The sequence below is a fragment of the Excalfactoria chinensis genome, chromosome 1 (genome assembly GCF_039878825.1).
Source record: "Excalfactoria chinensis isolate bCotChi1 chromosome 1, bCotChi1.hap2, whole genome shotgun sequence".
NCBI classification, from domain to species: Eukaryota; Metazoa; Chordata; class Aves; order Galliformes; family Phasianidae; genus Excalfactoria; species Excalfactoria chinensis.
This window is the reverse complement of record NC_092825.1, coordinates 50,863,646-50,870,232: the sequence shown is the minus strand read 5'-3', so window position 1 is coordinate 50,870,232 and position 6,587 is coordinate 50,863,646.

Sequence of the window (6,587 nt, the reverse complement as noted above, 5' to 3'; positions counted from 1 at the left end):
TCTTCCGTCGTCCACTCAGCAGTAATCATGGAGCCCTTACCGCAGCCTCCCACTTTGTTTTCCTAGCTGTGGTCTTCACTAAATCTGCAGTGATGGTTCTTTGATTACTCTAGGAGTTTCAATGCAAGGGATTTTGTCTGCAGAGCCTGCTTTGCTTCCCACATCAGATGAAGTTTTGGATTTCGACCAGAACAGAACATCTTAAAAATATTAAAGATCTTATCACTCTAGCTTTATTATGCAAGAAATTCATAACTTGGTGCTCATTTTCTGATCAAAAAGGCAATGTCACCAACAGTTTAGATTGTTGGTACAGAGGCTTATAAAGCCAAATTCTGGTAACTTGATTTACCCAAAAAGACCCCCTCTGTCCTCCATGGTGATGCCTGTGGAGACAGTGGTACCGTAACAAGTTGCTACTCATTGTGGGGGTCACAGTGAAGGGACAGGACAGGGTATGGGGAAAATTATTCAGTATAAACCCAGTTTTCTGTGAGAATTTCGGAGTGAACATATAGAACAGAAGTATCCCATGAAAACAAATTCACTTTCCACAGATGCCCATCATGTTTTCATCTTTCGGCAGATGAGGAACCATTTCTACTTGCTCACATGGCCACGATGCCTCCAAAGAACTCTGGTCTGAAGGATGATGTCTCGCTTTCTCCCATGAAGACTGTGACAGAAGCTCCTGCCCTGCTCCTCACAAGTAGCCCAAAGGATGGATGACCATCCTAGTAAAGCTTCCTCCCTAGAGACCTCAACTATAGTGCTCATGCATCAAGCCTGAGGTAACTGGGCTGTGGCTGTTCATGCTATGCCTTGAACCTTAGCCTTGATCCTTGCACCAGGGTGTCCTCCCTGTCCCTCATTCTAGCTCCTACTCTCAAAAGTCTCTCTCAGGTGCCTTCATCAGCTGCATCCCTATTTAGAAACTAAGAGCCAAAACCCTCTCCCTTTAACCTTGTCCAGTCTTTGCTGCTACCTTTGATTCTTATCTTCTTTATGACAGACAGATTTGCCTGATATTTATTATTCTCAGCACTGCTTTGGTGCTCTCACAGGGCTGCTTCCTCCAGAGCTGTTTGAACAAAGTGTCATTTGAGAGTGGCTTTGGCGGCCCAAGGCTTCCTACGGGGATTTCTTCCATTTCTGAGAAAAAAAATCTGGCAAACTTTCACTTTTTTTTTGTTGTTGTGGTATTTGTGACCGGTTGGCTTCTTCAACCGAACTCCACTGGTGGTGGTGAATTCACAGTGCTGGGGGTTGTGCTGCTGGGATGCTCAGTGCCCAGCTCTGCAAATAACCCCGTTCCCATGTGAGAAAAGGGAAGTCAGGGGCTGAAAGAATTGGGTCCTGCAGGCTCCCACCAGACACATCTCCTCAGTAAAGTTTTGCAGATATGGCCAGATGTGTTAACTGTTAGCTAAGGACTAACTCCTCCTAAGCCTCTTGATAAACCTTGCTGCAGTCGGCCTGCTTTTATTTCTTTTATTTGATTGGCTGACTGTATTGTCAATAGCATACACAGATCTCCTGGACTTCATACAGGTGCCTGGCTTACCACCCCCTGAATTTACACCCAGCACCCGCATCTCCATGCCAAAATTCAGCAGCTTTGATAGTGCTGCAGCACTTCACAGCACCACCATCAGCATGTGGCCAAGCTCAGACCCACCTTTTCTACCAGAAAATTAATTACAAAGAAAAAAAGAAAAAAAAAATAGCTAAAACACTGGGGCTTAAACTAAACTCAGTTTTGGCAACTTTGGCAGAGTTATGTTGTTTTAGGGAACCCTGTGAAAAATGAACGTGACCTCAAAGTTTTGCTATAGGAAAATGGCCGCCATTTTAGTGGGCCCAGCAAAGAATCCCCAGTAGTTTGTTAGAGAAAGAGGAACAGCCAGCCAGTCCCTGGAGTTGTACAGGGCTCCAATCTGTCAGGACTCCCCAGGTAATCCTTTTTCAGCACAGGCTTGCAGGCAAACATAAAGGCAATCCAGGAATAATAAAAGCATTAATTATAGGCTTTTTCTCACTACAGAACACATGCATCTTAATGCCTCTTACGGGATTTATCGCACATGAGGACGAGGTTTATTTTTTACTACTCCTTCTTTCTCTTTTACTTATGAAAGTTTTCCAGACATGATGCCCTGCTCTCAAAGTCCTTAGCTGGTAGAAAACAGGATAACGCAGCTGATTCTCTCTGCAGCTCGACTGCTTTGCACCAGCTGCGAATCATCCCGTTATATTGCCTGGGCACAGAGTGCAGCTGCTTTATTCTCGTTTGATTTCAGTATCAAAAATTAAACCGTCTCACAAAGTGAATGTTTGCGAGCGAATCCAAACCCATTACGCTGAAACTCTTCAATTGTTAAGCAAGTTAGATCAGCTTTTCTTCTGATAACTGCTTCTGGTATCGGTGTCTTTCTTGTGCAGGCTTGAAACTTTGCTCGCAAAATCTCCTTGCGTCCCTTTGAACTCTCTCGGGAGATTAAGAAAAAAATTACTCCAGTTAACACCCCCCCCGTTTCATTTTTAAAGGTCAGGCTTAGAGCCGGCAGTTGTTATAGGAGCCGTCCTCTGTAAAGAAAAGTCTGAACTAGCCAGGCACAGACTTAACCTCAGCACCGAAAAACTAACATTGTCACTAGGATATGGAGAAACCATGGTGAAGAGCTAGCAACAGCCAGGCCACGGCAGAATGAGCAGTCGGCATCTGCTCGGTGGGCCTTTATCATGCAGCGTTGTATGTACGGATTCAAAATGCACGGGACGATTGTTGAAATGATGTAGACAAATTGACTCAAATTAGTTTTGCATGGGCCGTGCAAAGTTTAAGCTTGTTGAATGCAGACACATAGCAACAGCCGCCGCGCGTTGGGCGACCGTCCGGCAGAGGCGCTTGCAGAAAGCACGACGGCAGCCCGAGCTCATGAGTTTGCTTTTGTGGCCTCTCGGAGCTGAGCTCGCCTTGTCATTGCATCCAGCTCTCCAAAGTCTTGGCAGAAGCGGTCCCTGCTGAAGGCAGCACCGGCACTGATAATTTTATAGAAGTACTTGGGAGCTTTAATGTCGTTTTATACTTCCTTAATCTTTTGACTGTTGCTTAATGACAAACAAATCCCCAAAGGACGGGGAGGGGGAAGAAGGGGGGGAGGAAGATTAAAAGGATTTTGAGATTGTGTTCTCTGCTTTCAGTCAAACTGTCCCAAATCCTGCCAGCACAATTCTCCAGTGCCCTATGACACCCCTCCCCAGACCACCAGGAGTGAGTTTCTTATTGTATTTACAGTAATCTAATTACAGCAGTTCTTCAATTCACAGCCAGCTTTGGTATACAGACTTCAGCAAGAACTCTCCTCTCCGTGCAGATTGCAAATCTTAATCTTTTAAACCAACACGCTCACGGGAACCCCCCGCCACCCCCTCCCCAAAAAACAAGAAGCGGAGATGCCTGCGGGAGCCTCTAAGATGTATCCAACACCCCCCCAGCGCTCCTCTTGCCTTTGTGTTAGGTTTCCTTTTGTGCCAATTTACTGCCTCAAGGTACTGCCGGAGCTCTTAAGACATCATGCTCTGTAAGGCTATAAAGTGGTGATCAAACAGGTCGCCTGTCAGAAAAATAGAGAAGAAAATTCTCTTTTAAAAAGGATGTTTTTCTAAATGTGTGTGTTTATTTCCCTGATCATTTTGTAACGTCTGTACTTGTGCGTGGAGAAGGAGCAACTAAGCAGAGGAAATAAACGCATCTTCCTTAAAAGTGAAACAGCCGCAGCTTAAAATGGTCGTTGCCGAAGATAATCTGATACAAATCTGAAAGCTGGTTAGCTTTACTTGGAATATTTCTATGAAAAAAATAAAAAGAACGTGGATGGAGGTTGTGTGTGATAAAAATGTCAAGAAAGTGAATACAGAAAAGACTGTCTCACATCAAAGGAAACATGAAGCAGCCTGCGATGAATTAGGGAGCGCGGCCGTTCCCAGCGTGCCATTACAGCCATCTAGCTATGTGGAGAAGTACTGCACTCTCCAGCTTCGTTTCTGTCACAGGTTTCCCATTGAAGCTTTGAAATTAATACTGGATTTACACATCGGGAAGTTTGGGGGGGGGGCTTCTTTTTCCTCCCGTCCATCATTGGACCTTCTGAGCTATTCTCATGTAAAGCCAAACCTTCAAGTCGCTCAAATCTTTACTCCCAAAGACATAAGAAAGAATGGAGGGCCCAACTTCACTTTAAAATGTCAGTCTCTGCCATCACCGTGCCTTTTAGAAGACGTGCATGAGGCAAATACATGTATGTTTGTATTTCTTCCGAGAGTATTTCAAGCCCCCTGTTTGGCTTTTGACATCTTTTCAGTTGGTCTGTGTGAAACTTGACAATCATTTTGCCTTTGGGGACGTACCAGCATTCCTTCTCACATCAGAAATGGTTTAAAACTCAGCTCCCACTGTTTCAGTTAATTGTCATTTGAGCTGCAATGTGCTAAACAGTCAAACCTCAGCTACTTCCAACTGCTTTCTTTGTTTCTTGAAAAGCTGGGAACGCAGAAGTGTCGTTTCTGGCCTCAAATACACACCTGAAAAGTCATTTTGAATGTACCTTCTCAGCAACCTGGCCATGTCAATATTCAACTCATGAAGCAGTTCTCATTCGGTTTCCAAAACCATAGAATGGTGTGGGTTGGAAGGAACCTATAAGACCACGTAGTTCCAGCCCCCTGCTATAGGCAGGAACACCTCCTACCAGGCCACCTTGTGGCTCCTACAAAGCTCTGCTCCATCTTGAGAACTCCAAACAATGATATGGTTTTGAGCAGGTCAAAGGAAAGAGTAAGAGACGGCAGCTGCTCAGAGACCTCCCAGCTTTCACCAAAGTGCTGCGGAAATGACAGATCGCATATAGCAGCTTATTTCTCTGAGATCTAATTTAAATGTTAATCTCTGGGATAACATATCTAATCCTCACCGTCCAGTGGTTTATCAGGTTGGACGGCGTACGGGAAATGCTCCTACCCTTATAAATACAAAGCTCTGCACTGATCTGGGAGCTAGTCTCGTGCAAGGGACTCTATCTCCCCTAATAAAGGGAGAAGGGACTGTGTAGCTGCAAAAGGTGCAGAGCAGGGAAGCCTGCAGTGTACGAATGCCATCTGCTGGTTTCACTAAAAGATCTGGACCTCCAGCTGACAGATTTGTAGAGATAGATCTCATTCCACGTGTTGCCATGAGCCACTCACACTGCTCCATATTTAACTGCGTGTAAGTAGAAGGCTGAGCACATATGAGCCATACCTGCCTCAATACATTCGACTGTACCCAAGCATCAGGTTTGTTTAATGCTTTATGTCATCAGGGCTTTGTTAGAATAGGAGAAAAAGGCATCTGCGCTTGCAGTTGGGAAGCACTTTTGCTGAATATCTTGCTTAGATGCACTAATCCTCACGTAGGTTTATTCCCATTTGACTATGGTCTCAGCTGACGTATACCATTCCACACAGAAAGGGCTCTGCACCACAAAGCCAGCTTTAGCCTGGCAGATTTCATCTCTCTCGGTCCTCTCTCTCCAGCCAGCAGAAATGGATGGGGTTTCTACAGCAAGTCCATTCCCTTGTGTACTGACATGCTACATCGTGCTAAGATGCAGCTTGTGTGATTTTGGAGCCTCAAATACCTGCACTACTGGGAGGGAGGAGAGTCACTGAGAGAGGAGGAGAGACCCAAGGTGAAACAGGGCAACCCAAGTAGGGACACAGAGGGGTATCTGCCTCTACCTGTACAGCTTGTATAGGCTACAGGGATTGGCCTCTGTGAATGTACCTTTGGGTCAGAGATGCAGATAACAGCAGGAAACCCACGAGTATTTAATTAAACCATAGTCTGTATAACAGCCTCCAGTCCCATCATTTGCAGTGGTTAAATCATTATGTCTTCTGTCTCATGTCTCACCTTAATGTAGGGAAAGATTGTGGAGCAAATCCTCCTGGAAGCTAAGCTAAGACATGTGGAAGAGAGGGAGGCAATATGGAATAGCTAGCATGGCTTCACCAAGGGCAGATCCTGTCTTACCAAACTTGCTGCTTTTTATGATGGCATAACTGCATCAGTGGACAAGAGAAGAGCCACTGATTTTCCTTCTAGATTTCAGTAAGGCCTTTGACATGGTCTCCCATAGCAACTTTCTCTCCAGATTGGAAATATATGGATTTGACAAGTGGACTGTTTGATGGATGAGGAACTGGTTACGAGATTGTACCTGGAAAGCAATGGTCAATGGCTCAGTGTCCAGGTGGAGACCAGTGATAGGTGGTATCCCTCAGGGGTCAGTACTGGGACCAATGCTCTTTAATATCTTCATTAGTGGCATCAACAGTGGGATCGAGTGCATCCTCAGCAAGTTTGTCAGTGACATCAAGCTGTATGGAGCGACCAACATGCCTGAGGGATGGGATGCCATCCAGAGAGACCCAGACAGGTTAAGCGGTGGGCACAGGAGAACCTTATGACGTTCAACAAATCCAAGTGCAAAGTCTTGCAACTGTGTTGTGGCAACCCCCACTATGAATACAAGCAGGAGCATGTA